General features: G+C 41.6%; 1 long non-coding RNA gene across 1 annotated transcript; it reads right to left on the bottom strand.

Annotated features, from left to right (window-relative positions):
• Nucleotides 1-3077: 3077 nt before the first annotated feature.
• On the bottom strand, nt 3078-7643 carry LOC103653283 (uncharacterized). The gene is made up of 3 exons (XR_565377.2): nt 7380-7643; nt 3761-3815; nt 3078-3674 (listed from the first exon to the last, which is right to left on the bottom strand). It is a non-coding gene; the product is annotated as an uncharacterized lncRNA (long non-coding RNA).
• Nucleotides 7644-9822: the final 2179 nt, after the last annotated feature.

Genomic DNA, 9822 nt, shown 5'->3' with positions numbered 1-9822 from the left:
CAGGCAACAGAAACCTTCGTATGGGCCAGGCTGGAGAGGAGCTCTTCAAGTCTCGTCTCGTCTCGACAGCATATTGGTTTTCCTGACGGAAACTCCATTTCAGACTACAAGACACAAGAAACCTAAACAAATGTACGTTGCCCGCAATACAATGCTGCTCTAAATTTTCAACAGGAGCCTAGTGTGACAATGGAAGATGTGCACGTTGCGGGCCCTGATATAATCCCTCTTGCATGCACAATCGACGAGACATGGCTTTTCCATTCTAAGGTTATCTCCAGCAAAGGCCGGTAAAGCCTCCGGTAAATGTAGCGGACACAAACGTCTGTTACGGGTCGCGCAAGGAGCGCTAAACCGTCCACTAAAATATAGAGAAAGCACGACATCCGGTAAATCTAGAGTTCTCTGTTCATCCGCTATCCATCCGAGCGAAGCGAGTGACACAGTCGGGGAGTAGCTGTCGCATGGGTTGTCCTCGTCTCCAACGAACACGCCATAGATGGAGCTCGGCTGCGACAACAAGCAACAGGTCGCCATGGGATGACCATCAGCGTGGAGGACCTCGGCTGCCACTGCACGCCGAAGCTCGACCAGGGAGGAAGACCAGCACGGAGGAGCGGAGACCCTTTGCTATCACTGCGGAGCTCCGCCGGAGAGGAAGAAGACCAGCACGGACGACCTTGGCTACGGCGACGCGGAGATCTGGCCGTGGAGGAGCCACAACGCGGAGGCAGTCAGATGCAGTGGCGCGGAGGCCCTCAGCCACCACTACGCTCCGGAGATCGACCGGCGAGGAGGAGAACCAGGGTGAAGGAGCTTGGCTGCCATGGTGTAGAGGTCGGTCGGCGATGGCCAGCAATATGGAGGAAGGCTGGCGATGCATCGCAGAGCCACTTCAAGACGAAAACTGTTATTTTTCTACTGTGCGAAGAGGAGGTTGAGGTGGAGTTGCAAACCATATTTATTAATACGAATTGAAAAAACAAATTGAAATATGTAAACATCTCCAATTTTTATAAAAATATTGTTTTGAAAATTTATAAGAAAAATATAGACGTGTAATATATAGAGTAATATATAGAGAACAAAATTTAGAAGATGCTATAAGAGATGAAGAATATATAGATGATGAAATCTTTTAGACAGAGTGTACTGTAAAGTACAGAGAATATTCTTTTAATGGAGGAAACATAGAGAACATTGCCGAAGACAGCCTAAAGCTCAGCGTTTGGTGACAGCTGCTGACCTGCAGTTTGTTCAATCATTGCTTGCTGCTGGCCAGCAATCCCCGTCTTGCTTGGATCAGTTGCCGCTGCAACCAAATGGTTTTGTCGTCTGCCGAGCATCAATCACAGGTGGCTACGACGGGGTAAGGGAATGGGTTACCTATCGTGCAACAGGTGATGCAGCACCCCCTTGCTACAGCAGGGCTTGGTGGCTTGGTGCATCGTTTGCTGATGCGCGGTTGGACCACCTACATTGTCCGCCTGGTGCAGCTAACAAACAGGGTACTGGTGTTGAAAGGGTATCTTCAACGTTGAGGTCTGGCCCCTATGTGGGATCGACTCAGGCTAACCTCTCAAACACTCTTGGTACGTCTACGGCGTAGTATTTGCCTAAATTCTATTTTATCTGCTGATGGTTTCTCTGTAGCAGATGAACAAATGGTTTCTAAAGCAATGAAAAGAGATGCGTTGAGAAATCTAGACGGGCCTTCGGAGCAGTTGCCGGTTGAGGGCCATGTTGGATATCCTTTCTCGCCTACTTCATCACCTTGTGCCTCAAATATGGGTACGTTGAACTCTAATCCATTGTCGATTAATGGCATGTCAATTGATAGATGCACCAGAAATCTTATTAGTCTTGGGATCAAGTTAGGGGTATTGATAAAATAGTTAATCTATCTATTAATGCTCTAAAATGTATTGAGGTTGATAGAAGCACTGTAACTCCTTCAAAATCTTTGAAACTAGCAGAAAAACTAAAAATAAGATCTCTCTCTTGACAGTGATAATCAGGATACTGTTATGGACAATACCCTAGTTGATCACTTGTTAAAGGATATAACATATGTAAGCTTTGATGACTTGGAACTTGACACAAGAATTTGTGACCTTATAGTTACCAGTCGCAAATCAAAGTCCAGTTTAAGAAAAAAATAAAGCCTTTAAAATAAATAATCTAGTTTTCTAACGAAAGGATTTTTTTTGAAATAGTAGAGGTCTAGCGGACTTGGCTAAATATCGTTTCATTGATGAAGCCATTAAAGAATATGATTTGAACTTTGTGGCTATCATGGAAACTGGGAAGCATGACATGTCAAAAACAAGCCTCGCTCGCCTTTCAGGGGACAAGGATTTTATTTGGCATTGTCTTCCCCGCGAGGGAGATCTGGTGGAATTTTATTGGGTGTTAATGCTACTGTGCTTGACTTGTCTCTAATTGTGGAAGGGGGATTTTATATTAAATTTCATATTTACGATAAGGTAGATAAATTCAAATGGATTCTTATGGCAGTTTATGGTCTAGCTCAGGATGAATTCAAAATAGTCTTCTTATCTGAGCTAGTCAGAGCTTGTCAACAAAATCCATTGCCCATGCTAATAGGTGGTGACTTTAATATTCTAAGGAATAGCAAGGAGAAGAACAACGATAGATGATAGATTCAATGGTCGATAGCCTTTCTTGTTCAATGTTGTTATAGATAGCTTTGACCTTTGGGAAATTGATTTGATGGGACGTCAATTCACTTGGGCCAATTCCCTTCCCATTCCAACCTATGACAAATTAGACCGCATTCTAATGTCTTCAGATTGGGAATCCAAATATCCTTTTGTTTCTGTTAAGGCCCTAGATCGTGGGGTCTCGGATCATACCCCCTTCTATTAGACACTGGTTCTCCAGCTTACACAAGAAACAAAAAGACAATTCAAAGTAGAACTAAGCTGGTTCCTACGTGATGATTTCTATATAGTCTTGTCATAGGAATTTGGAGCAAGCCAATGAAAGGCCGCAACTCAGTTCAAAGGTGGAATAACAAGATGAGCGCCCTCCGTAGGCATCTGATAGGCTGGGATTGGCACAATAATGGATTCCATAAACATCAAAAAAAAAATCTTTACAAGACACTATTATTGAATTGGACATCGCTGCTGAAAATAAGCAAACACTTGCATAATTAAAAAAACCCACCATGATTCTGCATGCATGCAGCAGAGACCAGAAGATGCACGCACCAGGAATCCATGAGTAACTGCTAGCTCCAAATGCATCATGATTGCAGATCGAACACGCGACTTTTCATGATTCAGACAAAGCGGGACGTACCAAATCCATGAGTAACTGCTCCAGATGCACCGAAAGCTTTCGTCAGACAAAGCCCAGGCTGCCGAAACCTTCGTATGGGCCAGGCTGAACTTGTTTTGGGCCAGCCTGGAGAGGAGCTGTTCAAGTCTCGTCTCGTCATGACAGCATATTGATTTTTCTGACGGAAGCTCCATTTCAGACCGCAAGACACAAGAAACCTACAGCTTGTTCGCTGCGGCTTGCTGCGGCTGCAATCCGGCTGCGGCTGCGGCTTCTACAGTATTTTTCTCTCTATGGATTGCAGCTGCAGCAGTCCAAACAGCTGCAACAGTGTCGGCTTGCAGCCAACCGAACACGCCCCTAAACTCCTGTTGTATAAGACAAGAGGGGAAAAAACGTTAGCGGAGACCAATCCGAGTGGTGTTCGGGTAGACTAGACTAAAATTTAGCCTACCTTTTGAACGCCAAATAGAAGGGAAGGAAACTGGTGTCACCGTTCCGTTTCTGCTCTGCAGTAGACTAATATGTATCACCGAATGACAAAATCGCGGTATTATTAATGCAGCGACTCAACCAGATTTATAAGAAATAAAGTACGAAAACCAATTGCATGACAATGATTTAACACATTTGAACCTTTATAAACCTAGGGGTCCGATCAGTGGCGGATCCAGGATTGGATCAAAGTAGGGGCTATATGTTAAAATATGTTTGACGGAGCCACTAGTGGCTATCTTGGGGGTGAGTGCCACGACGACGTCGTCGCAGGCCTGATGTCCTAGCATGTTGCAGCAGGTCTGTCATGGTGCTGCTTGCAGCAGGGGCGAAGCCAGGATCCAAAATTACGGGGACCAAATTAGAATAAGGGGGTTGTTAGAAGCATTTTTTGTACTATTTACATGAGAATTAGCTAAAAACTAACATGTCCTATAGAATTAGGGGAGCATTAGGGGGGCATTGCTCCCGTGTCCCCCCTGTCGTCGCCCCTGGCTTGTGCCCCTTGCGTTGGGTACATGCGCGCTGCTAACTGTTAGATGTGCATTGGCCGTGCGCGCTAGCTCATGAATACGTCATGTGTGGTGGCGTGGATTTACACTGCTGAAGCATGGACGGGATCCAGCGTGGATGCGCGCGCTACCACCTAGCGTGCTGGTGGCACAGATAGAGGCCAAATACATGTGCTGAATGACACGATTAGAAAGAAGGTTGTGGCCTATCTTAGTTAACCTTTATAGGCTGTATTTATGTTATAATATACTCACACGTTTCAAAATAGTTGTCCTTTTAGCTCTTTGTTTTTATGTCTATATTCAAATGGATGATGATGAATCTAGACATATATATAAAACACATGCATCAATCAAAAATTATATAAACCTACTAATTTCCTAAAATGATGACTACTATTTTAAAATAGATGGAGTATATACTATTAGGACACATCATAAAATAGGTGTCATGGGGCGACCGGGGCTGCAGCCCCGGCAGCCCCCCTCCTAGATCCGCCCCTGGGTCCGATGAAATCGCGAAGGATCTCAAACTTTTCCTTCGCAACCAATATCGTGATAAATTAACATCCACTGCATCACGTGATACAACATTTCATAGAAAATAAGTACATCGAAATAAAATAAAGTTATTACATCTTAGTCGTCATGAAAACTGATATGTGATGGCTTTTCGGACGAGGGATTACTACGCTTCCTTCTTTCTGAATCCGTAGTGAGTTTTTTTGAACTAGTGGAACTTTAGAAAGGCCTCGTAGTGCTACCCTGCCTCGCCTCCCCGGTAAAGTTGTATGGGATTCATGACCACGTGGAAGATGGGTAACATGACTTGTGGGTAAGATCGATGCACAACCTCTGGAGAGTGTAAAACTGGTATATCAGTCGTGCTCACGGTCATGAGCGGCTCGGACACTCATATGAGTAATTTATGGAACTAAACTTAATTTATCATTTGCATTGCATCGTGGGTGTTATTAATAATTGTGATCTCTTATTTATTTGGTTTGGTATCCACTTATACTTAGTAACTGCTAATAAAACTTTGACCAACTTTAAAAGCAATGCTCAGCTTTAACCATCTCCTTTGGTAAGTCTTACACTTCACATGAGCCCCACTGTAAGTGAATTTATGAACGTATGTGAACTCACCCTTATTGTACTCACATCCCCCAGGTCAAGAACAGGTACTGCAAGACGAGGAGCATGAAGGATGTCGCGATGAGTTCTTAAGAGGTCTAGGTCGTCGTCTCCCAGTCAACTATGGTTGCTGGATCGTTGTCTTTGTATGATGTAATCATTTAACTATTTTGTACAGAACTCCATTATATATTAAAGACTTAACTTTCGTTTATGTACCATGAGTCATCATATGTGTGAGACTTGATCCTAGAACACATTTGATTTGCGCCCGGGTTTGCCCCCTAAATCCGGGTGTGACAGAAGTGGTATCATAAGAATGTTGACTATAGGACATAACCTAGATAGAACTGGATAAGCTTTACCTTTTCTACTCTGATTCTTTCTAAACTCTCCTTAATCTTTTCTCATTTATTGTTGTTTTACTCCGATTACCCTTACCTTTTCTCTTCTAAAGACAAAAATGGATTTCACACTTTGAAATCCTATACCTAAAGTGACCCTTAGAAATAGGGGACCCAATCTCATGAATAAAAACAAAACTATTTTATAGATATCTATGCACTTTAATGCTTGCTCTTATGATACCTATTTGATTTGGATCTTTGATTGAGTGTGATGAGTTGTCAGGTAATGTCCTCAATTGCATCCATATATATAAATAAATCCACTTAATATATATATATATACATATAACAGTTCAACTTAAATTATTTAACATTAAAAGAAGATAGACAAAATGAACAAGAAAATATCCTATCATAATAGATCTATCCTATCCTAATGAGATTTGCCTTATCTTAAAAGATTTTATCTTATCCAAATAGATTCATCTTGTCGTGATAAGCATACGTGTCCCAACCTAGAGTAACAACCATAATTAGACCTTATATAGTCTAATCTAGTCATACCCCTCTAATCTAGATCCTATCTAATCTAATATGATCTAATCTGGTGTGAGTTACTTAATGCTGGTGAAATAGATTAGGTCATACTCATATAAATATGTCTTAACCTAAATCGGTGCCTTAGACCAACTAGGCCCTATACAAACAACCTGACCTACATATTGGGAATAGTTTGTCTAATCTATCTACTTCAGAACAAGATTTTAAACTAAACTTGATCTACATGTCCTAGGGTTCGGCATAGTTTATCTAGCCCAACCTGACACAAGGCAACTAAACCAAACTTTTCCATTGCACACTCAGCCTATGCCACCTACCTACTGACTACCTATTTTTCCTACAATTTAACTTTGCTATATGACTCTAACTCGGATGACAACTCCAAGATCGAAGACAGAAGATGATCGACCTCATCAAGTCAAGGAAGGATAAGAGACAACATCGATCTCCAGATGCATCAAGATCCACCATCTGGGATAGAAGCTCTTGTTACCTTAGCCTTCTCTTAGCATAAACCTTCTCTAATCCAACCTATTAGTTAAAACATAATATGCCTGTGTTTTTCTAGCCATACCTGGTAATGAAGAGAAACTTTTAAAGCATTAAAATTAATTGGAAACTAAAAGTTAAAACCACGCACAAAGCTTCCTGCATCCCTTTTCTACTAATCTCAAGGACGAGATTATTTTTAAGGGGGATAGAATTTATAATGCCACAAAATATCATTTTGGCAATATAATATAATTTTCTAAAGATTTTTAACTAGGATATCTGTTAATCAGAATTCCTATAATTTGGAGATATCTTCTCCTAAAATAAGTAGATGGCAGTACTAAAACATGTTAGAGATATAAATCTTAAAACTGTTAAGCCTGGAATTTAATCTAAAATCCAGAAAAGAAAACATCAACTGTTTGTTAAAATAGAAGAGCGGTCGTCGTTGATGACCCGCGAGAACGTCGCCTCGAACGATTCATCCAGGCGCTTCTCCGGGATCTGTGGAGTTTGACGGAGATTTTACCCGTGAGTGAAGCCCCTTGGAGTCACCAAGATTGCTCGCCAGAATGTCAAACCCACCAATGTACCGCACCACACCATGGGAAGAACTATCTCTGTAATTCGTGGTAAGTAGACCTCTGCTACATTCACTTAGGTCGCCTCCATGCGTAGGACCCATCCTCGTTCAAAATCGGGCACCGGGGTGGGCAGTTCGCCTGCTCACCGGCGCGCACCGCCATGGGATGCATGTGCACCACCGCGGCTTAGGCTGGGGTAAGGGGATATGACCTTGGTCGTCCAATCCCAGTTAGACAGACAAGATTCCAAGAATAATACCGCTTTAGCTAGATCGGTCCATGACCGTTGATCGGATATGTGTGGCCAGAATTAGATCTAGAGGAAGCAATGGATAGTTTGAATCTGGGATCGCTGATTGCGGGAACGAGGCCTCTTGCTTGATCAGTGGTGTGGAGGGATATTAGGCGTAGATCTCGGATCCAAGGGCCTGTGCCTCGTACCTATTCATCGGGCATCTAGACCTAATATAAGCCCTCGATATTGGATCAAATGGCTAGGACACCTGGATACCCCTTCGCCTCGACAAATTTGCTAAAGAGGCCCTGATATATCTAGGAATAAAGCAGTCGTCCTCGGCCGCAGGGAAAGCTTTACCCTGGGGTCCTAGATTTTACAAAATATTCCTTGGTGTTCACAAAAAACACCCCTCGATAGTATTTCCTAGTACAAAAAGGTCCTAAAACTTGTTTCAGTCATAACATTTACACCTTAACTCTGATTTGATCCATTTGAATTGCATTAGCTTCGTAGAAATATTTACTACATAGTAACAACATTAATTATACGATATCACATACTTTTATAATTAGGTAACTAATTTTATTAATCTATGTTTATTGGATTAGCTTTTCTAATATAGTTAATACAATATTCTGATCCTACAATTATAATTTGACTAAAAGATAATCTCTAATCAAGTAATAACTTAGATTAAAGTCGAATGAAGATAGTTATATATTTTATCACATAACTTATATCAATAAAATATAGTTTTATTAGTTAAACACATAAAACTTCGGAAAACCGTATCTTTTCAACCACAACTCCGATTATAGTGGTTCTCGATCCTACGATCTCGTAGCGGCACGTAGAATAATCCTATGATTTTTGTTCTCATTTTGGTGTAACATTATTTTTATGTACTCCTTGTCTATTTGTATGTATTTCTACGAGTAGCAGCAAGGTCACGAGAAACCCGAGGACCAACTTGGTGAAGTACCTGGAGTTGCACCAAAAAGGCAAGTTGTGCCCTTGATCACTCTTCTTTACGTAATAATGTTCCTGTTAATCACTCTGACATGCTCAGGTTAATTTGATGGGACCTAATAGGTTTCTCTAGTTTTTGTTTACCCCACACCTTGCAGACAAATGAACTATCGGGTAGATTTTGCTATTGCTCTACCTGGTTTTGGGAATTAATATTATATATGATCATGTTTCATTAATACTGTTGGTTTAATTATTGTTCATGACAAGATTATTATATTAATTGGAACATGGAGAACCACCCGAAAAAACAGTGCAACCACAAGGGTGGAATGGGACGCCCTTGGCCAAGTAATTACGAAAGCTAGAGAGAGATTACCTTACCCGAAAGGGGCAAGCGGGGAGGCGTCGCTGCAGAGTATAGGGAGGTCCTCGGGTCGAACTATCTATAAAGCTTTTCGGACGAGGGATTCCTATGCTTCCTTCTTCTTGAATCCGTAGCGGGTTTTCTCGAACTAGTGGAACTTTGGAAAGGCCTCGTAGTTGTACCATGTCTTGTCTCCTCGGTAGAGATGAATGAGAAGTCATGATCCCTTGGAAAATGGGTAACACGACTTGTGGGTAAAGATGCGTAACTTCTGCAGAGTGTAAAACTGATATATCAGCCGTGCTCACAGTCATGAGCGGCTCTGACACTCACATGATTAATTTATGGAATTAAACTTAATTTTTCATTTACATTGCATTGTGGGTTTATTATTAATTGTGATCTCTTATTTGATTGGGTTGGTATCTACTTATACTTAGTAACTGCTAATAAAATTTGACCAACTTTAAAAGCAATGCTCAGCTTTGACCATCTTCTTTGGTAAGCGTTACACTTCACATGAGCCCCCACCGTAAGTGAGCTCATGCACATTATTCCCCACAACTTGTTGAGAGATGAATGTATGTGTGCTCACCCTTGTGGTACTCACATCTCCCCAGGTCAAGGACATGTACCACAAGATAAGATGCATGAAGGATGTCGCGATGAGTTCGTGAGAGGTCTAGGCCATCATCACCCAGTCAACTATGGTTGCAGAGGATCATTGTCTTCATATGATGTAATTATTTAGTTATTTTGTACGTAACTCCTATTATATAGTAAAGATGTGACATTTGTTTTTGTACCATGAGTC

Source organism: Zea mays, chromosome 4 (genome assembly GCF_902167145.1).
Source record: "Zea mays cultivar B73 chromosome 4, Zm-B73-REFERENCE-NAM-5.0, whole genome shotgun sequence".
Taxonomy (NCBI): Eukaryota; Viridiplantae; Streptophyta; class Magnoliopsida; order Poales; family Poaceae; genus Zea; species Zea mays.
This window is presented reverse-complemented; position numbering and strand designations above follow the sequence as displayed.